General features: G+C 44.0%; 1 protein-coding gene across 3 annotated transcripts in view; it reads right to left on the bottom strand.

The window, feature by feature from the left end:
- Nckap1l (NCK associated protein 1 like) overlaps positions 1-26,784 on the bottom strand; it is a 180,143-nt gene that overhangs the window by 106,107 nt on the left and 47,252 nt on the right. For 2 of the 3 annotated variants that reach the window (XM_055618248.1, XM_055618249.1), the window contains exon 2: positions 73-207. The exons of the other annotated variant lie outside the window; for it this stretch is intronic. The gene's annotated coding sequence lies outside the window, so the exon portion shown is untranslated. The remainder of the gene's footprint in view (positions 1-72; positions 208-26,784) is intronic. 3 annotated transcript variants of the gene reach the window in all.

The following is a 26,784-nucleotide window of genomic DNA, read 5'->3' as shown; positions in this document are numbered from 1 at the left end:
AACAAAATGTTCTTAAAAATTCATAGCTGTTTAAAATTGTTTGTAAAAGTTAGAAGTACTTTAACAGCTTACCTAAAGGGCTAGACTCGAGGTTCTGCTCTTTGATCTTATGCAGAGTTTTGTGTTCTGCTGCAGTCAGGGCATTTGCTTTCTCAAAGGCTTTCTCTGAAGGGTTCTAGAAGTGTCATTGTGATTTTCAAATGTTCTCTGCAGGAATAAACAAGTATAGATGATAAGTGATACTTAGCTCTCCTGGTAGCTGTACCTGAGCTGAAGAGGGAATATATTTAAATTTACTTGAAATAAAATTCCCTGAAGTAGTACCCTCTCACTGGAGAGGCAGACAGTAGTCGCAGTATCTACTACACAGGCAGAAGCTGAAAGGAGACATTTTACTTTTTTAGAGACAGGGTCTCATATATCTAAGGCTTACCTCAAATTCAATAGTAGCCCGTGATGACCTTCAGCTTTTGATCTTCCTCTTGCCTCTACCTTTCAAGTGCTAGGATTACAAATGTTTATCACCACACCCAGCTACTTTTACCATTCTGTTCTGCTTTATTTTGTTTTGTTGGGGTGTTTTGTTTTGTTTGAGACTGAATTTCTCTCTATGTAGCCCTGACTGTCCTGGAACTCACTCTAGACCAGGCTGGCCTTAAACTCACAGAGATCCACTTGCCTCTGACTCCCGAGTGCTGGAGTTAAAGGAGTGCGCTACTACTGCCCAGCTACTTCTACCAATCTTAAGAAGGTAAATTATGATTATGGCAATGCATAAACCGTATGAGGGGATGCTGAATATCAAACCCCAGGCTCTGAGCATGCTAGGCAAGCATTCTACCACTGAGTACACTCCCAGCCCTATGTACTGCTTGTATATTTCCTTGCTTACTAGTTCTTTTGGAATTAATTAGATGACTTGGTTTTTTGTTTGTTTCTTTAGTTAGAGCCCTCTGTGTAAGCCTCAAATTCTCCAACTTCTGCATCAGCCTCTCCCAGTTGTGGGATCATAGCAGAACTGTCCACCGTCAGCTCCTATATGGTATTTGTTTGGGTTCTGATTTTAAATAGTACACTATTGTGTACCCCAGACTGGCCTAAAAATCTTTATATATCCCAAGCTGGCCTCTAACTGTCTTGAACATTTTGTGTCTAGTTCTGGAATCCTACCTATATTGGTATGTATAACCATATCCAGTCACATACCAAGATCGGGCAAACCTGTGTATAAACACAGTGTTGTCCATTTACATGGCAGTTCTGCCTGCTACAGCTCTTACATTGCAGGAACAGCACCCTCAGCCACAACCCTAGAGAACTGAGATTGGTCAGCAGAGTTGTGTTTTGTTTACCTTATTTAAAGGCTGTTTTAAGCTGGGTGTAATCTACATACATGCATGCTCAGCATTTTGGAGGTGATATAATAATTTTTAATATGGGGGAAGAGGCAGTGAGACAGGTTTCCTATGTGTAGCTGTGGCTGTCCTGGAACTTGCTATGTAGTAAGTTCTTTTAAAGTAAAAATAGGAACCAGGACTGTAGCTCAGTTGGTAAAGCACTTACTTAGCATGTGCTAAACACTGGCTTTAGTCTCCAGCATCTCATGGTGATGCCAGTAGTCACAGTACTTCTCTACTCTGTTTTTGACATGTTTTAGCACAGTTTAAAAAAAAAAAAAAAAAGTCCTGAAGGATATACATTTATCAGAGGTGGCAGGGAGTCAGAAGCTAAAGATCAGTAAGTAGTTCTGGCTGTCCTAGAACTTGCTGTGTAGATCAGACTAGCCTGGAACTCAAAAAGATCTGCCTACCTCTGCTAACCTCTCCCAACAGACTCCATCCCCAACTCTCAAAATTAAAATTAAAATTATGTTTGCCCATATCTAGTTGAGACTCTGTTTCTAAACTGTCACTCAAAAGTATGCTTTTCTAGTTCATCTGTTGTGGTTCTGTTTGCTCAGACTTGGCTTGGAGCAGTTCTTCAACAGTTCTTGTGTCAGTTGTCTCCAGATCTTCATAACAGAGATATACATTGAAAAGAATGGGAAATTTGATCAAGATAAGAAGCTCCTTTGAGATGTCCTTGTATTGATTGAAGATTTTTGTAACAGGAGTTGCTTTAGCTTTCCCAAGCGTCTGAAAAATAAGCGTTGCGTCTGAAAAATAAGCGTTGCTCTGGTCTACCTGGTATATAACTGTGATGGAGATAGAGCCTGCATGCATGTGAAGCATGATGTTTTTAAAAGCAAAGAGAATGATGAACAGGTCTGAGTAGTGGTTCTCTTTTAAGGAGCCAGCATGGTGGGATTAAGAAAAAATGCAGATCGTTATTATCCTATCTGTTTGATAAATTCCAGTGGGGGAGGTTCCTTAGGATTTTATTGTTTTCTCAGGGCCGGGGCTTGAATCTACTCTGTCCCTAGCCCTTTTTAGTGTTTATTATGCTTCATGGAAAATGTACTAAGTACTACAGGAGTGTTTTTTAAATGTTAAAATAGAATATTTGCTGGAGACAAACGTCACCTAGGTGAAAAGCTTCTTAAATTTGATCTTTGCTAAGAATATAGTTTCTTAATAATGAGTTACATCAGAACTTCAGATTTCTAGTTAACTGCTTTGGGCTTCTGTACCGTTCTGCTTCCTTAATTTTTGATTCTGCACTCAGTTTCCCTCTCAAGCTGTTTTTCTCTGAGCTCATTTCTATGTCTGTCTACTTAGATTCCATTATCAATTACTCCTTAATTCCCTTGACCCCTTTGTACCTTTACTGTCTGCTTCACTAACTCCGAAGGCAAGAGAAGGCCTAGCTCTTCTATCTATTTCTCATAGGATTGGCAGAGAAAATACCAATACCCCACTTGACACACCACTGCTGAGACATGATTTCTAATCTCAGACTCATTCCTGTTTGACTTTTCACCATTGCAGCCTGGTTTGTTTTGTTTTGTTTTGTTTTGTTTTGTTTTGTTTGAGATAGAGGCTCACTATGTAGCCTCGAAATTTAAGGGCAGTCTTCCTGCCTCAGCCTGAATGCTAGGGTTGTTACGTGTGAACGAACATGTCAGTGCTTTCTTCAGACCAGAGAAATAGTTTCATGCGTGACATTTCCTACCACAAGCATTATAGAAAACAACTGAGGGAGTAGACCGCTGAACACAAATATAAATGACACATTAAAGAAGGGCCAGGGACTGGAGAGATGACAGCTGTTAAAAGCATTCTTTGAGCCCCTGTAGGGTGGCATATGCCTTTAAATCCAGCACTTGGGAGGCAGAGGCAGGTGGATATCTGAGTTTAAAGCCACCCAGTCTATAGAGGGAATTCCAGGAGAGCCAAAGATACGTAAAGAAATCTGTCTGGAAACACCAAAACTCAACAACCATCTGTTAACCCCAGGTCCAGGGGAAACTGATGCCGTCTTGGGGCCGCCCTATGCCAGGCACACATATGGTTTGCACTGATGCCGTCTTGGGGCCTCCCTATGCCAGGCACACATATGGTTTGCACACATGCATGCAGCAACGCTCAGACACATAATAAATATAAGTAAATATTAAAAACAAGACGGCTCAGCAGGCAACCAAATTTAGGTCTCCAGTGCCCATATGATAGCAAAAAAAAAAGACATAAATTCCAGTCTAGTCTTGGTGGCACATGCTTTTGATCCCAGCACTTGGGAGGCAGAGGCAGGTGGATCTCTGGGTTTGAGGCCAGCCTGGTCTACAGAGTGAGTTTCAGGACAGCCAGGGCTACCGAGGGAAACCCTGTCCAAAAAAAAAAAAAAAAAAAGCCAGGTGTAGAGGTGCACTCCTGTAAGCCTAGCACTGAGAGGTAAAGGCAAAAAGAGGTTCAAGGCCAGTCTGAACTGTATGAACCCTGTCTAAAAAAATTGTTTCATATTTTACTTTACCCAAAAGTAAAAGCTTTTTTAGCATTTAGTATGTGGCAAATACTGCACAAAATTTTATCCACTTAGTAGATTTAGTACATCACATTTAGTTAAATTGGATACTCTTGGGTTTTTTTTTGGGGGGGGGGGTTTGTTTGGCTTGTTTGTTTTTTTGTTTGTTTTTAAAGATTTGTTTGTTTTATGTAGATTAGTGTTCTGTCTGCATGTACACCTGCACACCAGAAAAGGGCATCACATCCCTGTGTAGATGGTTGGGAGTCACCATATGGGTACTGGGAATTGAAATCAGGTCCTCTGGAAGAGCAGACAGTGCTCTTAACCTCTGAGCCATCTCTCCAGCCCTTTGTATTGGTTTTTCAAGACAGGGTTTCTCTATTGTAGTTGTGGCTGTCATGGACTCGTCTTGTAGACCAGGCTGGACTCAAACTCATAGAGATCTTCCTGCCTCTGCCTCCACGTCCGCCTCCACCTCCCCAAGTGCTGGGATTACAGGCATGCACCACCTTGCCTAAATTGGGTACTCTTAGATCCCCATTGGTAGATAAGGAAAGTGAGGATCACAGAATTCGCAAGATTTAATCAGTTACTTGGTTAGTGTATAGAGAAAACAAAATTGTAATCATGTCTACAGTTCCAAAAGCCAGTACTCTTTTCTTTTTTTTTTTTTTTTTTTTAATCATGGGTCATTCACTTGTATCCCAGCCATAGCCTCCTCCCTCTTTCCCTTCCAATCCCACCCTCCTTCATCTCCTCCCTGCCCTCTTCCAAGTCCTTTGTTCGGTGAGGTCCTCCTCCCCTTCCATCTGACCCTAGCCTATCAGGTATTTTCAGGACTGGCTGCAATGTCCTTATCTGTGGCCTAGCAAGGTTGCTCCTCCCTCTGGGGGGGAGGGGGAGATCAATGAGCCAGTCACCAAGTTCATGTCAGAAATAATCCTTGTTCCCCATACTAGGGAACCCACTTGGATACTGAGCTGCCATGGGCTATATCTGAGCAGGGGTTTTAGGTTATCTCCATGCATGGTCTCTTAACCCCACTACATATTACACTTTTCCCACCCTGGTCATGGTCTAACCATGGATAACTCAGTGTTCCTAAAGTGTTCTTTAATGACCATGCTGTCAAGAGCTAGAGAGTTGGCTCACTTGTTAAGGGCACTTGTTAGTAGAGAGGAAATGAGTTTGATTCCCAGCACCCCGAGGCTCACCACCCTCTAGGGAACCAGGCATGTGCACAGACATCAGTACTCGTACACATAAAAATAAATCTAATAACCATACCATCCACAGGTTTTGTTTTCTAAAATATACTTGTTCCTGATGTTTTCTACCTGGTCTAATATCTTCAAATTCCAGCTCAGATGTTATTGCCTCATTTACTTCCAAACTCACTCTCAGTCTACATTCTTATCTATTCATGCTTTTTTGTTTTTGTTTCTCATGTAGCTGTTGGCTGGCCTGGAACTTGCAGAGCTCCATCAGCCTCTGCTGTCCAAGTGCTAGGATTGGAAGTCTGTACTACCACACTCCGGCTTATATATTCTTTAGCAACATTTATTGAGTTGTGTGTAATTCACTTCTAAATGCCTGTATCAGCCACTGTTTAGAAGCAAACAGAAACCACACTTGACATTTTAAGGACAAAAGGGAAGAATTGGGGTATTTGACAAAACCATCTGCGTAGCTAGCTGTATGTTGTACCTTTTAGGAATAACACTCAGGACACCACCAGGCTAAGCCACCAAAAGCCTGCAGCCCCTGGTGCCTGGGGAGATGACAACATAGTTACAACCCCACAGAATACTTGCGATCGTGGTTTTTTACATAGTTACTAATACAGACTTGAGAGCTGGTCATTATCAAATTAATTTATTTGATAAGGGTAAAAGAAGGTTGCTATTCAGTGTATTGGGCATTCAAGTTTGTTTTCAGATATGTGGGGTTTTCAGTGTTTTGAAAGATTAAATAGAAGTCTAGGATGTCAAATGTGGTAGTGTATGTCTTTAATCCAGCACTCCAGAGGTGGAATCAAGTGGATCTTAAGAGTTTGAGGCTAGCCTGATCTACATAGCAAGATCAAGGACAGCCAGCCCTATATAGACCCTGTTTCAAATAAATTAATTTAATTATTTAATTCAATCTAATTAATTAATTATTTTAATTAATGGATCAGTGGCTCAGCAGTTAAGAGCAATGGCTGCTTTTCCAAAGGACCTAGCTTCGTCTCCTAGCATCCACATCATGGCTAATGGCTGTAATTCCATGCCTTCATTTGACTTCCAGGGAAGCAGGGGCAGATCTGTCACTATGTCAGATCAGATACAGACTTCTAAATCACAGAGAAGCTTCTGTGTTCCCTAATTGTCCAATCTGGGGTTCTTGTTAATCTGTTCCCAGGAGTTTAGGAAGGTGATTCTTTAAAGAACCATCACTAATTTAAGAGCTGTAAGGCTCATCAAAAAAAAAAAAAAAAAAAAAGGAGAGAGAAGAAACAAGTGAGGTCTGTTATAACAATGTGCTGTGCTATCAGCTAGGCCAGAGACTAAATGAGGCTTCTTTCTGCTGGGTCCCTGCAGCCCTCTCTAGGCTATTTGAGGCGCTTGTTATGCTTTTGGCCTAGTTTTTTCTGTCAAGACTTACCCTTCATTCTCTTCTGTGAAATGAATTGCATTTCCAAACATTATTTACACATGAACTTTCCAGATAGTAGCCAAGGGTTTGTTTGCCAATACTGTGCATTTTGTTGTTTCTCTCAAAATAAGAGACACTAGAAAATACTGGTGTTGGAAGTTGTTTGTGGTCTTTTTCTCCTCTGCTAAAATGCTTGCTTCTTGTACTGCAAAGCTTGATATTGACTCCAGTTTCGTCTCTGGATCCTTCCCCCCTCTACTTTCTGCTTTGTACAAGCCTCCACCGAAAACTGCAAAATCACCAGGCCTATGTGTCAGTTCATGTTGCCTTCAGCTGTGCCTTTGCACAGAATGTTACAGGTTAGGAAATAAGTTAACACGTAAAACACTCTCCTGAGTGCCCACACGCAGCCCAGGGCTGCCTGTCCTTGCTACAGGAAAATAACAGAGGGTTTAGTTCTTGGGCAAAAATGACGCCAACCCCACTGTGAGAGCTATGGCTGCAAAGTGGGATATGCACATGAAGATCTGTTTTAGTTATAGCCCTCTCCTCAGGCCTTTTATAGTCAGAGACCGTGTTCTGGAAACATATTCAGCTATCTATCACCTCCATCATAATTGCTGTGGATGCTTATTTTAAAATGCATATTCCTGGGCTTATGTCCAGATCCTGAATTAGAGTATGTGGAAGCTGCACACAGGAATCCACTTCTCACAGTATACAGCTCATGGTATAGCCAAAAGGCTTTCTGAAGTCACTACAAAAAGGCTTTTTAGGAGTTCACAAGATAATTACAGCTTTAGTTTTTAAGAACGTAGGAGTCCTTTAAAAGTCCACAGACATGGTCTGGAGAAATGGAAGACCTGAGTTTGGTACCCTATAACTCTAGTTTCAGGAAATTCTATACTTCTTGTCTTCCCAAATACCAGAGCTCATGAACACAGGCCCACACACATGAGTAATTAAAAGTAACCTTTAAAGCTCACTTATAGGAAGCTATAGGACGGCTCAGCCGTTAAGAGTACTGGCTGATCTACCAGAGGACCCAGGTTTGATTGCCAGCATCTACATGGTGGCTAATGACTAATTTCCAATTCCAAGAGATCCAGCACCCTCTTCTGGCCTCCTTGAGCACCAGACATGAAAGTGGTAAACAGCCAGGCATAGTGGCACACAGCTTTAATTCCAGTACTTGGGAGGAAGGGGCAAGCAAATCTCTGAATCTGAGGCCAGCCTGGTGGATAAAGCAAGTCCCAGGCAACTAGTGCTGTATAGAGAAACTCCCAAAAGAAACAAAAAACAAAAACATTTTTTTTTTCAGGCAGGGTTTCTCTGTGTAGCCCTGGCTGTCCTAGAACTCACTATGTAGACCAAGTCAGCCTTGAACTCAGACATACTAAATTTCATGAAAAATCCACAGACTAACCTCATGTAAAAAGTATAGTGTAGTATTAACTACAAATAAAATTGCAGTACTGTGTCCTCAAATCCTTCTTAAGGGGTTTGGAGTTTTTGTTGTTTTCTTTGAGGCATCCCCGGCCCAAGCCTTGAATTTAGTTACCTGAAGAAAATGAATTCCTAGTTCCCATGCCTCCATCTCCATTGTGCTGACATTACAAGAGTAAACCACTACACCTGTTTTATGTTGTGCTAGGAATTGAACCCATGGTTTCATGCATGCTAGGTACTCCACCAACTCAGCAATGTCCCCAGCCCAGATCCTTTAAAGGCTTAAGGAAGACAGCACCAACGTCCTTAAGAATAAGCACTCTAGTGAGAGAGAGGGCTCAGTGGATAAGAGCACATACTGCCTGCCTCAAGGTGGCGTGGGTGCAGGAGAGATGCTTTCGCCCCACGCTTCACCCCTTGCCACCTGTGGCAGGTGGGAGAGTTGGCTCTGTCCCTCACTGACTACTGCACCCAGAAGATCAGGCCCTGCACCTTACCTGGCAGCCCAGAAGAGGTAGCCCTGGTGTCAAAAGACATGGGTGAGTCAGCAAGGGGCATGGGTGAGCGGGCCCTGCCCCTTCCTGACTGGTATTGAGTGAGCTGGCCAACTGGGGCAGTGCTGAGAACTTGCCCTGGTAGCACAGATGTGGGAGAGCTGGTGGGCTGACCAGCTCAGCTACCACCCAGATCCAGGGCTTTGAGTTGGCTCACCCCAATATCTATCCCATCTAAGAACTGCTGGAGTTCATGAGGGGCTGGTCCTGCAAATCCAAAGTCATATGATTCCCCATAACACAGGGCAACAACAGGATATCCCAAGAGAAGTCCCAGTGAAGATCCAGTATTAATAGAAGCCACGGGGGGCTGGAGAGATGGCTCAGTGGTTAAGAGCACTGTCTGCTCTTGGAAAGGACCTGGGTTCAATTCCCAGCACCCACATGGCAGCTCACAACTGTCTGTACCACCAATTCCAAGGGATCTGACACCTTCACATTAATGCACATAAAATAAAATTAAATAAAGTATAAAAAAATAGAAGCCAAGGTCTCGAACCAAGCCAATAACTCATTGCAATGAACATCTGCAAGACAAAATAGTGTACACTGTAGACAAAATGTTACACACTGTGGGATACACTATGACACGCTACAGCTTCCATAGCAAGATTTTTTTTTTTTTTTTTTTTTTTTTTGGTGGGGAGGTTGCCAGGGTAGAGGGTGAATATGAAAGGATGGGAAGATAAGCGGAGTGGGGGTGCATGATGTGAAATTCACAAAGAGTCACTAAAAGGTTAAATTTTTCAAAAGAGCATACACTGCTCTTCCTGAGGACCCTAGTTCAATTCCCAGCACCTGTGTCAGGTAGTTCACAACCACCTGCAACTCTGACACCTCTGGCCTCTGTGGTCAGCTACACTCACACGCATATCCCTACACACTCACATACCGTTAGCATTCTTTTTATTTAAAAAGTACTTGGTATAGGCTGGAGAGACCGCTCAGCGGTTAAGAGCACTGGCTGTTCTTCCAGAGGTCCTGAGTCCAATTCCCAGCAACCACATGGTGGCTCACAACCATCTGTAATGGAATATGATTCCCTCTTCTGGTGTGCACAAAAACAGAACATTCATATATGTAAAATAAATCTTTTTTTTAAAAAGTGCTTGGTAAACTAAAGACATTACAGAAATGACATGATGCGCATATAGCATGAGAATTGTCACAGCATTGTCTTAAATCCTCCTTGATTCTTTCCTTTTAAAGCAAAAGTTTGACATAATTAAAGGGTGTATGTGAAGTCAAAGGAGGCATCCAGAAAGTAAAAAAGGACTGCTTTTCGACACAGCTAGATTGCAGAGTCAACTGGGGATGGAGATATTTCTACATCTAATGCAAATTTTTTCCAGCCCTGTGAACAGCATGGCTTGCTATTCTACAACAGATCAATTTTGAACATGTATATTAATGCTGTCCTTGTTTCACCAATGAAGAATTTATTTCCAAATTCACATATGACTTTCCCTTCTGAAGATGCAGCCAAAGAGCTTTATGGAATAGCTAGTCCACAGTTTCCAGTGCACTGAGCAACTTAATGCGTTCTAGTGGTGGTACCTCTGCCAAATAAGCTAGGACCATGAACAGTAGATAACACCCCCAATTCCATCTATTTGGCTCAGGTAGGGGGGACAGAGAGCAAAGTGAAGGCAGCACCTACTTCCTACCCATGGATCCTGTGGTCTGTTTTATCTACACAGCTGCTTTCTGATGGCAGTAGGAGGGTGTAATTGTATGATAGATACTTTTTTGGGTTTTACTTGCAGTTCCTGGATTATAGCTCCCTCCCCAAGGGAAGGCTATAAAAATTAGAATTACTTTTCCCCCAAAACAGGTTATAAGAACTGTAATCTTTCCCTGCCTTTCTGTCTTGGAGCTGGCCATGAATAAATTCTCTGGCCTGCCCTTTACCTCATTCCAGAAAGGTCTGCCCATACCTGGAAGGTGGAATGTTTTAGAGGCCAAGAAGACTTCAGAAGCAGACAGGCCTTGATGTGTGTCCTCACTTAGTCTTGTTAGGGTTGGAAACACCGTCAAGTAATCATAAGACCCCAAAGAATAGAGTTTGGAAAGCTTGAGGAAGAACTGATCAGATTTCTGGACAATAACAAACCTGGAGAACAGTATGTAACACCTGGGGCATGGAAACTCTGCACCACTTCAACTATGCCTCAGTCTTCTGAGTATCTTTGTATTCTGTAATATTCCTTATGACAAACTAGTATGTTTCCCAGAGTTTGAGGAGCCTCTCAAGCATATTAATCAACTCAGAAATGGGGGTTGTAGGAACCTCCTTTATCAGCAGTTGGTCAAAATCCAGCCAAAGGATTGCAGCTGGCATCTTGTGGCCAGCCTTAGGACTGAGCCCATGACCCTATACCTGATGCTGTTTCCAGAGAGCATCCAAATTAATTTGAATTAGGCCTAGCTAGCCAATGCCTTTGAAAATTTCTTGCTTAGTGTGCAAAGAACCCACACACAGATATGCAGTTAGTATCAAGAGTGCTCTGTCTTGAAGTTTCCTAAAATAGAGTTTAAACCCCCCCCCCCAGGGAAGGAGGGAACCTGAATCAAGGAATTGTGAAGCTCTTTAGCCAGCCTCAAGAGGAAAAGAGAAAAAAAAAAAACAAAAAAAAAAACTTTTAGGTTAAAAAGGGCAGCCTGTCAGGGAAAACCCTAGTCTTCCTGAAAAGATAGCTCCCAAGAAGGAAAAAGAACTGATTCTAAAAAGAAGAATTTAACCCTGTAACAAAGGTGACGTTCTGGGCTGGAGAGATGCTCAGTCGTTAAAAACACTGGTTTCTCTTCCATGGGACTCAAGTGTGAGTCCCAGCACCCACATGGTGGTTCACAGCCACCTCTAACTTCAGTTCCAGGGGCTCTGTTACTCTCTCCTGACTTTCAAGGTCACCAAGCACTCCTGTGGTATACACATACATTCAAATGAAAAAACAACAGTTAAAAATCTTTAAAAAGTGAGTGAAGTGCTGAGACGTGGCTGTGAAGTTCCTTGATGTCCAGCAGGTGGCATTCAACTTTAAGTGGCCCGAGGCTGCATTGGAAGTGGCCATGGAGAAGTAGCCAGTGAGAGAGACAGACGTAAGCAGGCACACCTGCTGTTTGCACTGTTTGTACTAACATGCCTATGCCTTATTTCTCTTCCTCTTAGGAGACAAGATCAAAGTTCAAGGTCATTCTTGGCTAAAGGCTAAGTGAAATTTTCTGTTTAAAGGATGGAAGGAGGGCTGGAGAGATAGCTCAGAGGTTAAGAGCACTGGCTGCTCTTCCAAAGGTCCTGAGTTCAATTCTCAGCAACCACATGGTGGCTCATAACCATCTATAATGAGATCTGGTGTTGTCTTCTGGCCTGCAGGTATACCTGCAGAACACTGTATGCTTAATAAATACATCTTAAAAAGAAGAAGAAGAAGAAGAAGAAGAAGAAGAAGAAGAAGAAGAAGAAGAGGAAGAAGAAGAAGAGAGGGAAGGAAGAGGAGAGGGAGGGAGCAGCAAAAAGAAATTGGGATACTGCAAGACCAATCAGCTTCTGATATCTAGCTAAGGAGGGGTAAATAACACCCAAGAAATCAGAGGAAGTCAGGCCTAGTGATCCGTCCATGTCACCCTAGCATTTGAGAAGTAGATCAGGAAGATCTGGAGTTCAAGGTCAGTTTGGGCTATGTTAGACTCTCAAAATAAAAAGGGCCGGTCACTAAAAGGCACTTGCTTCCAAACCTTGGCAACCTGAATTTGATCCTTGGGACACACATGTTTGAAGGAAAGAAGCTACTCCCATAAATTGCCCTCCCAACTCCACACAATGTGTCATGGTATCCCCACATCCAAATACATACATACAATCATACATACACAAAAATTTAATATCTTTTGAAATCTGGGGCTGGACACGGTTCAGTGGTTAAGAGTACTTGTAGCTCTTAACTGAGCACCAGGGTTCAGTTCCTGACACCCACATGACAGCTCACAACCATCTCTAATTCAGTTCTAGGAAATCTGACATCCTCTTCTAAACTCTGGATGCCAGTCTTATACATGGTACACATGCATGCATCCAGACAAAACACTTTTTAGAAGAAATCTGTGGTGAAGAAAGTAACCATAGAGACATTTGAAAAACTTTCCTGAAGCACAGACTGTGGGCTGTCCACAGAGTCTAGGTTAGCATTGAGGTATTATCTCTCCTGACAATCTGAAAATACCAGTATTTGTGTGTGTGTGTGTGTGTGTGTGTGTGTGTGTGTGTGTGTGTGTGTGATACATGATGCATGTATGGGGGTGTGTTCCTTAACAAGAGCCAGTGTCTTTTTTTTTTTCCATTTGTGTGCATGGGGTGCACGCATGCCATGGTACATGAGGAAGTCAGATAGCAATTTGTAGGAAACAGCTCTTCTTCCACCATGTGGGTCCTAAAGTTTGAACTCAAGCTATCAGGCTTGGCAGCAGTTTCCATTAACTGCTTAGCTGCCTCGAAGCCTTCAGTGCCAAGATCTTTTAATTGTTTAAGAATAGCATACAAGTAGCTGGATGGTGGTGGCACACACCTTTAATCCTAGCACTCAGGAGGCAGAGGCAGGTGGATCTCTGAGTTCAAGGCCATCCTAGTCTACAGAGGGAATTCCAGGACAGCCAAGGCTACACAGAGAGAAACCCTGTCTTGAAAAACCAAAAAAGAAGAGGAGAAGGAGTCAGGAAGGCTGAAAAGATGGCTCAGTGGTTAAGAGTACTGGCTGCTCTTCTAGAGAACCTGAGTTTGGCTGGGCCTAGTGGCTCACGCCTGGAATCCCAGCATTGTGGGAAGCAGAGACAGGCCTCTCTGTTTGAGGCCAGCCTGGTCTACAAAGCAAGTCCAGGACACCCAAGGCTGCACAGAGAAACCCTGTCTCAAAAATCATAAATAAATACTAGATAGATAGATAGATAGATAGATAGATAGATAGATAGATAGATAGAAAGAAAGAAAGAAAGAAAAGAGTCTGAGTTCAATTCCCAGCATCGACATAGCAGCTGATAACTGCCTGTAACTTCAGTTCCAGGGAATCCAACACAAAACACTAATGCACATAAAATAAAAATTAGGAGGAGGAAGAGGAGAAGCAGCTACCCTGTGTTAAGTGCTGAGAACAGAGTGTTCAGGGAGATTCCAGTATGACAAATAATAATAATACTTCTTATCACCATCCTGGGAAATCTTCAGCCTCAAGGAAGAAAATATGCTCAGAATGATTGTCTTTCTCATTCAGTGTCAAAGGGAATGTCAAGCTGGACACAGTGATGGCACACCTGTAATCCCAGCAGTTGGGGGAGGCAGAGACGGCCAGATCTCTGTGAGTGCAAGGCCAGCCTGGTCTACAAAGTGTTTCCAGGACAGCCAGGGCTACACAGAGAAACCGTGTTAAATCCAACATGTTAAATCCAACAAAATAATAAAAACTAGTGTCCTGGCCAGTTTTGCTGATACATGGGATGCAGGTAAAGGAGTTCAAAGATAGCTGGGCTATGTAGAGACCCCATCTCAAAACACCCTAGCATCCAATACTGCACATTCTCTTCATGTCTTTTCTGGATGCTTACTACATCTAGTTCTCACATGCCAGAAAAGCCTCCTGTCGTTGGCCATGCATTCCTGCTGTATGGTCTTTCCAGGCTGCTGGCATTCCAACAGGTTGGCATCCTCTTTTAAAAGTCAGGTTTTAAGCTAGTTACTTTCTGTGTATTTTCAATGATGGTCTGGGCCTCTCTTCTTTCTCTGCACACAAAGACATCTTAAGCCCCAGACGTAAAAGTGAGGCAAAATAGGTTTAAGACATGAGCCTTACTTTCAAGGAATGTATAATAATCTACAGTAGAATTCAGAAGCAGCTGGAATATAACTTAGTTGGTAGAATGTTTACTTAGAATACATGAAGCCCTGAGTTAGGTCCTCCATTACCAAATTACTGGTCTGGTCTTGGTGACTTGTGCCTGTAATCCCAGCACTCAGGGAGGTGAAGCAAAAAGATCAAAGTGATAGTCAAAATAGACAAGGTTCTTCCATGATACCTAAGATCCTGACTAAAATAATTCAAGAGCAAAGTAGTTTGGAGGTTCTGGCTCCATTTGTCTCAAGAAGTTGCTGTCAAGATGCTGTAATTCCAGCATCCTAGGGGCCAAAACAAGAGAATTACTATTAGGTTCAAGGCCAGCCTAGTCAACATGTAGAATTCCAGCCCAGCCAGGGCAAAAGTTTGTCTTAAAAACAGAAGGGCTGGGGCTAGAGAGATGGCTCAGTGGTTAAGAGTCATGGAAAAATGGAAATAAAGGTAATTTTTACCTTTTAGAACCTGGGCTAGTAGAAGAGACACGTGCTGCGACTTGTGCTGGGTAAAAATCACTGACATCTGTGCAGAGCACTGGCTTATGAAGCATACTTCATCACATTCAGAAAGAGCACTGCAATTGTGAATGGATTTCCGTCTTCCCAGCATTATACTTGCACAGAGTGTATATTACTTTCAACAAGTCTTGGAAAAAGTCTCTTTAATACTAGGATTCCAGGCATGTATCACCATACCAAGCTGTGGCCTATCTATTAAATGATAAGAATCAGCATTCAAACTCAAATCTTCTTTCTAATTTAGCAGACATATTTTCTATGCAAAATAAAAGCATATTGATACCAACAACCCCAAACAGTCAACAATAAGAATTCTATGTATGCCAGGTATAATGGCACATGCCTTTAATCCCAGCACTCTGGGAGGCAGAGGCAGGGGACTGATGTGAGTTTGAGACCGGCCTGGTCTACAAAGTGAGTCCAGGACAGCCAAGGCTACATACATACATGTATGTATATATGTACTCACGGCTTACACAATGTGCCTTTAATCCTAGAACTCTGGAGGCAGGCAGATCTTGATGAATTCCAGGATAGCCAGGGCTACATACCCCATCTCAAAAAACAGAACAGAAAAGTCAGGGTCCAGGTTGGGCTGGACCAATAGCAATGGCTCAGTGGTTAAGAGCACTTGCTGCCCTTCCAGAAGACCTGTGTTTGTTCCCAACACTCACATGGTGGCTCAGTCATATCCATCTGTAACTCCTGTTCTAGGGGATCCAGTGCCCTCTCCTGAACTCAGTACCAGGCATGCACATGTGCTGCACATAAACACATACAAGCAAAACACTTATACACATAAAAATCTTTAAAAAATTCTACATTTTCATAAAATATTTATAGTTGCTTCTGTCATATGTACTTTCAGATGCATTCAGTTTCTGTACTTCATAGGAACTCTATAAATGCCCTGGGCAATTAAGTCTGTGCAGTCCATACTGAAAGGGCAAGACTTGAGAAGAACGAGACTGTTGACAGTTTAGATGAGCAAAGGACCCTCGTGCAGGATTTCAGTGGATGATTGTGCATTCCAGACCCTGGAATCACAGGAGCAATACTGACAATAAATTGAGACAACACTGAGTCCTTTATCTACATGATGAGCTGAAAAGTAACAGTCTAATTAGACAGCAGGAAAAAGGGAACAGGTGGGGGCCTCCATGTCAATTTACCTGTTTAAAGCCATGGTAACAGTGGCCATACCCTCCCTTCTTTTGAGATGGTATGGTCCCACTATATGGCCAAGGCTGGCCTGAAACTCACAGCCTAAAACTTAACCTCCCAAGTGCAAGATTATGCTCAGCTCACTCTCCTTTTCTAGAAACATGTTCCAACATTCCAAGATCTCTGCTCTTCCACCTTGCATACCAAGATGAACAGTTTAATGAGCAGAACAAAACAAACTAAACATAAATAAAAGCATTTTTGCCGTTAAGATCAAAGTGCCACCACTTTGGTAATATAGGTAGCCATGGTAATATAATATAGCCATGGCAAGAGGATGCCAGGCTGGATAAAATCACCTGGAAATGGGCCTCTCCCCAGGAGTGACCAGTAAGTGGGATGCTAACCAAAGCAAATTAAGAGGTGCTATGGGGTCAGTCAGGATCCAGCAGCCTGGACAGGAGCCATCGGAAAAAAGCCATTGTCTGATTTGCCTCCTGGACTTCCTGCTCTCAAACACCCACCCCTTCCAACATGCACATCCAATCTCCTGGCTTTTACTCTGCCTTCCCAATCCCAAAGTGAGGAAGCTGTGCCCACCACAGGACAGCAGACCATTGAAGATTTCCAGTGAGAAGAAACAGCACCCAGCCCTGCCACGGTCACAGGAGGCCTTTAAAGAGTCACAGGAGAAGGGTGTTTCTCAACTTTAACTTAAAAATCTCATCAGTTCCGAGATCCTCATCTCTCTCAATCCCACTCACTTCTGGTTCTATTCTTTTAGAGTATCTGGAGGTTTCTGGCTGTAGTGAGCAACAGTTGGGTGGGAAGGACTGTTTATCTGAAGGTGTGAGTCTTCTAAGCGTGTCCTAGTGGTTTTGTGCCTGGGGGAGAATTCAGCAGACTGGGTGTGGCTGAGAGTCTGGGATGAAGAATCTCCAGTTCGTGCTTTTGGTCTGTTTTGTTTGGGTGGGAGGTGTTTTAGAAGAACAGGGTCTCACTGACTAGACTAAGCTGGTTTTGAACCTGCAGTGATCCTTCAGTCTATGCCTCCCAAGTCCTGGAATTATAGAAGTCACACAAGGCTTCCAAACTCACTTTTGCTGTGATGGCCACACACCCAGCCCTTCCAGCCCAGCCCTTACCCTCATTAGGGACCTGTTTCCTACTCCCTGCTGACAACCATTCACAGTCCCGGCTTCCAGCTCCAGTGTCCCGCCTTCGTCCACACTCTCCACTGGCAAGCTGACTGAACTGTTGGCTGGGAACTGAGCTCAAAGCGGAAATGGGCAGTTGGGAGGTGTGATTTATGTTTCTGACTTCACCACAGGCTGGAGCCCAAAACCCTGACCCTCCTCCAAATGCCCTTTTGGCAAATTTCCTCTCCCTCAAAAACCTCAGGCTCTTCTAGCTGGTCATAGGTCATCAACTAAACCATCTCATGCACAATCCTAGCAACCTGGTGACCTTCCATGCCTCCAGCTCCTGCCCATTACAGACAAGGAAGAATGCATTGTCTTTTACAAATCACCACGGGAGGCAGAGGCTCCTATCAGCCCCAAACAGTAGGGAAGTCCCTCTGCTATCTAATTTCCTTCTCTCCTGCTATTGAACAAATAGCTGGTGAAAACAAAAGGGAATTTTCTGCCTCAAAATCTACTCCTGGTTTCTTTGCAAATTTACAAGTGTCCCTAATCTGATAACTGCTTCCATCTCTAAAGACTTCTCACAAGGCCTTACATGGTGGTGCACACCTGCAAGGCCAGCACTGGCCAGAGCAGGGGAATCTGAGTTTGTGGCCAGCCAGAGGTACACAGTGAGATCCTATTTCAGAATGTCAGGGGAACTGAGGAGAAGGTTGTAGCAAGGTACCACATTCCCCTACTCAGTAACATGGTATGGACATCTAGTGCTCATCCCTTGAGGACTGGAAACCATACCCACGATACCCCAAAAGCCCTATCGAGAATGGATCCTACCGGGTACAAAAGTCCCTTAACTCCTAGTGATGTTCCTTCACCATTTAGAAAGTCCTACTGGGGCCTAACTTCATCTTTTCCTTTTTTTTTTTTTTTTGAGTTTAAGCCTTTTATCCCTGGCTTTCTTGGAACTCATGGTGTAAACCAGGCTGGCCTCAAACTCACAGAGATCTGCCTCCGCAGATCTAAAGGCTTATGATACTAAAGGCTTATGCCACCATGCTTTTAAAGATAGCTCATCAATCAAATGTCCTTGTTAACTCTGGAGGACTGTTGAGAATCTTAAATGAGAAAATCAAGGCAGACTTGGTGGCTCACACCTCTAAATCCAGCCCATGTGAGGCTGAGGCAGGAAAAATATCTATTAATCTGTGGGCCAGTCTCAGCTACATAATGATGCTCTTTCTGAGCCTGGCATGGTAGAACATGTTTATACACCAGCATTTGAGAAGTAGGAGCAGAAAGGTCAGGAGTTTAAGGCCATCATCAGCTACAAAAGGAGTCTGAAGCAATCCAGAACTGTAAGCCTAAAAACATGGTGTCACACACCTTTAGTGCCAACACTCAAGAGGCAGAGGCAGGTGGATCTCATGAGTTCCAGGCCAGCCAAGACTACATAATCTCAAAAAACAAAAACAGAGAACGACAGGGTTAATTTGGGGCACATCAACTGCTGCTTCGTAGGGTTATCTTGGGGTTAAACTAGGTAATATTTGTAAACTGCTTAGTTTCCTAAATAGTATTTAATAACCTTGGCTGTTCCTACCCCCATAATATCTCAATTACAGAGGACCTGGGAATTTGTCCTTACCAGATGTTCAGAGCTGTAATTTCAGCCTCCTCAAATTGGATGCTTACATTCAAGCTTTTCGTTTTTGAAGTCTCGATGTCAAATGAATGAGTGGACCATCCTCCATTCACTTCTGGAGTCTGGTCTGGCTGACCTGGCTTTCCTCAGCACCCCCTACAAAACCCTGAGCGCATCCTGGTTACTAAGTATTTGTTTGTTCCTGGCCCCTCACAAGGACTTCTTCCCTGATTTTCCTGAGTTTCTACAAAAGAATCTGAATGTATTGGAGTGAGATGGAACCCAATGCTCAGCTGGCTTAATCACTCTCACTTAGGAAGGATAAACTTCAGAGCCAAAGAAGGAGAATCTTGCTCAAATTGAACTTCTAAGGTAAGTGCCTAGATCCATCCCAGTGGTTCCTGTCTGCTCCCAAGGGTAGAAGAACTCTCATTCCCCTTCTTCCTTTCTTTCTGTAGACAAAATAAATCAGTAGTTTAACTACCTGAAACATAAGCAAGGGCTGGACAAGAGCCCCAGAAAGTCCTGTACTTGGAACTTTTCTTCCTTCTTTCTTCCAGGTGTCCCTGAACTTTGGTTCCTGACCATGCACTCCTCTCCTGACACCTCCTGTACAGGCCTCCGTGCTAACCTATATGTCATCTGCACAGCACTCTATGATAAATGCACTGTTTTCTTGGTTTAATTTGGAGTGTGTATGTGAATGTGACATGTGTGCATCTGTGGTGTTCACATGTGCAAGTGCACACACATGTGGAGGCCTGAGGTTGGCTTCTGGTGTCTTCCTCAGTTGCTTTCACCTTATGTACTGAAGCAAGGTCTCTGTCTGTCACTGAACTCAAAGCTCAATGTTTAATCATCTAGCCAGCTTTCTCTAGGGATTATCTGGCTTTCCCTCCCGAAGGCTGGGGTAGGAGAGAGGCCGCCATGTCTACCTGTGGCTATAGCCTTTATGCAGGGAGTGGGGTCTCATCCCGCCCTCACGCTTGTATGGTGGGTTAGGGGATCCACTTCCATACTTGCATAGGAAGTGCTTTGCCCTCAGAGCCAGCTCCCCAACCCCAGCTTTGGTTTTTGAGTCAGGGCCTCACTAGGTATCCTGGGCAACCTGGGACTCAGCAATCCCCTGCCTCAGCCTCTTGAATTCTGGAATTACAGGCATGCACTAAAATGTCAAGCTATATATCTGTTTTTTAAAAAATGGGTTTGAGGGTGCCTTTAATCTGAAGCAACAACATTCTAAGCTCTGAATTTGAAGCTAGCCTGGTCTACAGTCATGAGCCAAGGCTGCAGAGTAAAACTCTGAAAAAAAATAAAAAATAAATAAAAAAGGTTTTTTGAAAATAGACTGATATTTTTCACTTTGCTCCAGGGGATCTGACACCCTCTTCTGCCATCCCCAGGCAACCACACACAGACCCATACACAAAATAAATAATAAAAAATAAAAAATTTCTTAAAATGATTAATGGTCTCTTTGGCAGTGTTTAATCAGAATCTGTATCTCTCCAAGGAGTGGACACTGTTGTGGGCATACCAGAGTGTCAGAGTCTATGAGGATCACCACCCTATAAGAGTATTCCTTATACCGTTCTGGGATGCTCCAAACACCCAAAAGCCAAGCTGAAAGCTTAGATAGATGGTTTCTTCCAGATTGCTTGAGTTTGAGCCTGCTTTTCTATTCATTTTAAGCACATTAATTATCCTCTGTGCCTCAGTTTCTTCCTCTTGTGGGATAGACAAGAGGACATCCCTCATACAGGGACAGTACCAACCAAGTTAGTATACAGAGAGCTTTGAATACACACTATGCCAAAAGTATGAGCTGTCATTGTTGCAGAGTCAGCCCCACCCCATGCAGACCTGGGCCATGTGGCCAGTTCCCTGTGTCTTCATGGGCTCTTATTACCCCTCTCCAAACCTGCCCATATGGTCTCTTTTCCTTTGCAGTTTCACCCTTCTTCAGTTCCGTTTTGCCCCTCTAGGCCACAAACCCGGGTGTTGGGGGATGCAAAAGGGAAGAGAGGGAAAAGCCTGGCTATTTTAGGACAGGGGAACTATTGGAGGGACTGGAAAGGAGGGAAGCAGGGAGTGGACCTAGAGTTGAGAGGCTCCTTATTGGGAAAGGTCCTGTCTGATTCTGAGAGACAGAGGCCAGGCCTTGGCACCAGGCCAAATCCAAAGAGCAGGCTCCAAGCCTTAGTATCAAGGCTAGCACTAGAGAAGGACCTAGATGGCCATTTGCTTTGGACCCTTCCCCAGACAGTCCCCTATCCGACTCTACCCCTGCTAACTAAACCACAACTATTAAAGTAGCTAGAACTAGGAGTTGCAACTCCTAATGGGGAGGAGCTCCTGTTTCTAGGCCATTAAGATCAAACACTGCTCCAAAAATGGTTTTCTCCAGGATACTTCCCCCATCCCACCCCTGGTGTCCGACAACTGACTAAGCATTCCTACAGGAGTTAAGCCAGTTCTGGGGAGACTGCTGGGGAAGGGGGGCCCAAGGGTGAGTAACAGTTCCCATGGGGATGGGGTGCCCATGACTAATCAATGAGAGAGTAAGAAAGAAAAGTTACATTCCTTGACTTGTAGGGCAATGGATTGGAGGTGGGAGGTGGGGCAGGGGCAGACTGAGGCAAAGACATCCAACTAGGGACACAAAGAGGGAATCTAGGCTAGGCTGAGCTGGACTAGTGGATCTTTTCCAGCCTGTACACCACATGCCAAGCCAAAGGAGAAGCAAGCCCAGGTAACCACACACCTCGGTCAGTGCTTTCCCTCCTTGGCGAAAGTGCTCCTCCCTCAGTTCAGGGCGACTGGCTTTGAATGGGGTGAAGGAAGGATACAGAGGCATCTCACTAGCATTCTTCAGTCCCTGACTCACCTACTCAGGGGTCCCCTTGCCCAGAAAACCATGCATGAAAAACTCTACTGTGCAAGGCTGACAGCCACACTGGGAGTAATAAGAGCGGAAATGAGCTGGGAGCCAAGGTGCTGAAGCAAGGAAGGAAGCCAGTCTGCCACCACAAAGGATGCAGGAAAGAGAGGGACAAACAGCCAGTGCTTCCTGCCCAGGCAGCCTCCAGCCCCTCCACCTCTGCAGACACCTCAGTGCCCTAGTCAAGACAGGATGAGCCAGGCTCGGGGGCTCACACCTGTAATCCTAGCACTTGGAAGGCAAAAGTAGGAGGATTCAGCCTGGGCTCCATAGTAACTTCCAGGCCAAACAAAGCTGCATAGCTAAAGCCAGTCTCAAAACCAAACATAAATAAATAGGAAGCATCCAGCCTTCGTGACAGGAGCCTGGCTATTCTCCCAGAAGTACCTACATCCACTACTAGAAAATTGCTCTCACCCAAACCTGTGTCCTCCACCAAAGGGACCCATTCCTGTTTCTCTATGGCCCTCTGGTTATCTGTGGTTGAAAGAAGGTTAAGTGAAGGAAGGGTTGGCTGATGGGAAAACAGAGTAGATGTGAGAACAGATAATCCTCATCTCAAACCTACTCATCTGCCATACCTCTGAGAAAGCAGAGGAGCTCAGGTCACCCCCAACTTCGGCCTGTAGAACACAGATACCCCATCCCAGTAAACACAAGCATGTACACTTCAGAGGACGAGCATGTGTGTCTGTGTCTGTGTCTGTGTGTGTGAGTGTAAAACACATACATGGGTTACCAGTTTATATACACATTCATGTCACACAGGAACCTCTCCCAAGCTGGCTGGCACAGAGAACACTGTTGTGGAGAGATGAAGAAACCTGGCCATCTGGGTCCCACAGGTTGGTCCAGTTTTGGCTCTTCTCCAGGCTTAAAACTCTTTCCTTACTCCTCTGGGACTACAGTGTGCAGGATGCAGCAGAACAGTAGACAGGAGGCACGTAGGGTGTTCTGGCCTGCAGCCTGCTTCCTGTGAAATTCTGTCAGCTGCTTGGGTTTCTGAAGCCCTGCCCCACTCCCTGAGGTGATCACATGGAAAATGTCCAGCTGTGGTTTCTTGAAGAGATGAGCTCAGCCGGTCTGAGTGGGACTGGGGGCTTGGACTCAGCGTAAGACTTTCCACCTCAGATCTACCCTTCTTCCCACCCCCAGACACCACCCCTGGGATTCAGGAGTAGGAAAAGGGCCAAAGGGACAGTTGCATCACTGTCTCAGCCTTGGTTTCGAGGGGGAGGGGTTTCTGAGCAGAGAGCAGGATACACCTCTAGTCTGTTTCATTCCTGCCTGCTAGGGAAGGACCTAAAGAGACCAGGGAAAGAGACTGGCCTGCATGCGATAAGTTGGGAGAAGAGTGACCAGGAATCTGTGCCCAAGAGATGGTGGTCAGAAGGGCAAAAGACTCAACAAAGAATAAGATCTACTCAAGAACCTAAACATGACAAATGATGTAGAAAATTAGGCTCTTAGTGGAGAGCAGGGAATTTAGGAATGAAGTAAACCAGGTGGCCTATTTCCGGCTTCCTCAGAACTGCAGCTGCCTCTCAGTGACCAGTGGAGAGTTCCTCACCAACTGCCAAAGAGGATTTGAACATTTTTTTCAGGCAGTTTCCAAAGTCTATCTACCCACACTCCAGGACTCCACACCAGCCTTCCTTCTCGTTCCTTTTCCCTTTCCTCCCTCTTCCTCTCTTCCCCTTTCTTCTCCTCTCTTCCACAATCTTTTAGGACCTTTCTTCTCACTTCTGCTTCATACACCACTCCTTTGCTCTCCCTCCCTAGTCATTCTTCCTTTTCTCTAAGCCCTACTTCCACCCACCAACCAAGAAATGGTTGGTGGGTTGTATGCGCAACCACAGAGCTTTGTATGTGCAATCAAGTAGTCAAATAAAAGACCTCATTGACTGTCCCTTGCACACTTTGGGGGTTCACAGGGTGGGGCTACAGGTTTTGAGCTGAAAATAATACCGTCACAGGCTTGTTAAGGTGGCACAGATGCCCAAAATTAGTAGCATGAAATTGCAGATTATGAGACCCTCTTTTTTCTCCTCTCTTTGGCTGACGGCAGGGCCCTGCCATGTAGCCACATCACCTCTATTTCTCCAGGTGTTTTTCTCTGACAGAGTCCCTGTCTTCCAAAGAGTCCCCATCTGGTGATAACTTCCTTTCGCCCTTCTTTTTTTCACCCCCTGCACCTCTTATTCTTCCCTTCCTCCTTACCCACCTTTCCTACAACTTCTGTAAGCAGTTGGTTTGGGATTGGGCAGTACAGTTGAGACCTGAAGCTGTAGAGGTATGGACCACTGTGGCAGCCTGAGCTGGAAGGAAGTGACCGAAGTGAAAGCCTGACTCTCTAGAGATAGAAGTCATCTCAGCTTTCCCTCCCCTGGACCCAGCTCTGCACCTGACTCCTCCAGTTGTCTTCTCAGGTGCTGGAAATTGAGCCCAGGGTTTTGCACATGCTATTATCACTCTAACTACTGAGATATATTCTTCAGTCCTCCAAGGACATCTCCATCACACACCTCCGATGTATCTTGGAGACTTAGAGACCCTAAGCCTATCCTCTATCTCCATAATTAGGTTATGCGGAATCCACTAGCTAAAAGTTGATCTGAACCTGAAACAGGAAGATACTCAGCCTGTAAGCTAGGGGAAAGCTGTTGAAAGGGATCTGAGCCAAAGGGTCAGGAGGTTTATCCTCTTCCAAAGACTGAGGTGGGGGGAGGTATGGATGCTGGCTCTTTGCTGTATATTTTGGTGGTGGTGGTGGATTTGGGGGTTTTGGTTTGTTTGTTTGTTTGTTTGTTTGTTTTTAAGAAAGGATCTTACTATGTAACCTTTGCTGGTCTGGAACTCAACAGAGTTCTGCCTGCCTCTGCCTCCTAATGAGTACCAGCAAGCCCAAAGTCTGCAACAGAGGAGGCAAGAAGTCCAACAAATCCTGGCAGAACAGAAAGAAACCAGCCAGGCAGGGTGGCCGCCCCTGTAATCACAGCACTCAGGAGGCAGAGGCAAGCAAATCTCTGTGAGTTCGAGGCTAGCCTGGTCTATAAAGCAATTCCAGACGGCCAGAGCTACACAGAGAAACCCTGTCTCAGAAGAAAGAAAGGAAAGAAAGAAAGAGAGAGAGAGAGAGAGAGAGAGAGAGAGAGAAAGAAAGAAAGAAAGAAAGAAAGAAAGAAAGAAAGAAAGAAAGAAAGAAAGAGAAAGAAAGAAAAGCTACTGTCAATTGCAAGTTTGGAAAATATACAACACTATTCTCTTGTATATTATCTCATTTGTAAGTCACAATTTTGTAATCCAGTTGTTTGTTTTGTTTTTTTTTTTAAGACTTTTGTGAGATTTAGGTTGTACCTCAGCTGCTGGGTGTTGGACAAGCATGCACAAGGCACTGGGTCCAACCTTCAGCACCATAAAAAGATCTTCAGCAGCTGGAGGATCTGTTGAGCCTAGGAATTTGAGGCCAGTCTGAGAAACTTGGATCCCATTGTACTAAATTCTATCTACTATTATATACTATGTATGCAGGTATACATTTATACTATATATTTGAGGGTATACTATATATGCATATGATGAAACACTTGTCTAATCTATATGATGCTCTAGATTTGGTCCTGGGGAAAAAATTAAAGGCAACATCAGACAGCGATCTAGCAATTCCTCTAACTGGGAATAACTGAAGGAAATGAAATATTTGTGTTGAAAAGTATCTGTATTCTTGTGTTGTAGCATTGTTCACAATAGTCAACAAAAAAAATTTGGCTTATATGTGCACATGGATTATACTTAAGCCATAAAAAGAATGAAGTGATACGTTGGATCTAGCACAGTTAATCTTGTCCTAAAGGACATCATGTGGAGTAAAATAAGCCAGGTGCTGAAAAACAAATGTCACATGATGTCATTCATATATGGACTGTAAACAAGTCAATCTGATAATAGAAAAGAGAGTGGTACTAAAGGTTGGAAGAATTAGGAGAAGGAGATGTTAGCCAAAGGATACATGATTTCAGTTAGAATCAACTTCAGGACCTACGTATGCAAGGTGACTCTAGGGTTTTTGTTTCGATTTATTTTGGGGGGTTTCTTTGTTTCTTTGTTTGTTGTTGCTGTTTTTTGTTTTTTGAGACAGTGTCTCACTATGTAGCCCTGGCTGACCTGGAGCTCACTGTGTAGACAAGGCTGGCCTGGAACTTACTATGTAGACCAGGTTGACTTGGAACTCATAGAGAGTCTCCTGTCTCTGCTTTGTAACTACTGGGATTAAAGTCATGTGCCTCCATGCTAATCAAAGTGACTACAGTTAACCATGGTGTGTGGCCCCTTGGCAACTATAAAAAGAGAGTTCCTTCACCACCAAGTAACTACGTGAGGTAATGCTCTTGTTAATTAGCTAGATTTAACTCTTTCTCAATGTACTCTAAAATACTGCACATGATTTTTTAAATTCGATGTTATTTTTGAATTTTTACTTTTCTTTATCCATGTATGTGCTTTTTTGTTTGGTTTGTTTGTTTGTTTGTTTGTTTTGAGACAAAGTTTCTCTGTGTAGCCTTGGCTGTCCTGGACTTGCTTTGTAAACCAAGCTTGCCTCAAACTCATGGAGGTCCACCTGCCTCTGTCTCCCTGAGTGCTGGGATCACAAGTATGTGCCACCACATCCAGCTGTGAGTGAGTATTCAGCTGGGTGTGGTGGTGCACAGCTTTGACCCCACTCAGGAGGGAGAGGCAGGTGGGTCTCTGAGTTTGAGGCCACCATGAGTTCCAGGACAGCCAAGACTTTTTTTTTTTTTTTAATGCTTGCAAACTATATTTGGTTTTGTTTGTTTGTTTTTTTATAATAATTTCTATTTTTTTATATTAATCACAGGTTGTTTACTTTGTATCCTAGCCGTAGCCCCCTCCCTCATTCCCTCCCAATCCCACCATCCCTCCCTCATCTCCTCCCT

This window comes from Psammomys obesus, unplaced genomic scaffold (genome assembly GCF_907164565.1).
Source record: "Psammomys obesus unplaced genomic scaffold, mPsaObe1.curated_primary_1811, whole genome shotgun sequence".
In the NCBI taxonomy this organism is placed as follows: Eukaryota; Metazoa; Chordata; class Mammalia; order Rodentia; family Muridae; genus Psammomys; species Psammomys obesus.
Note: the sequence above shows the minus strand (reverse complement) of the source record. Positions and strands in the feature narration are given on the sequence as shown.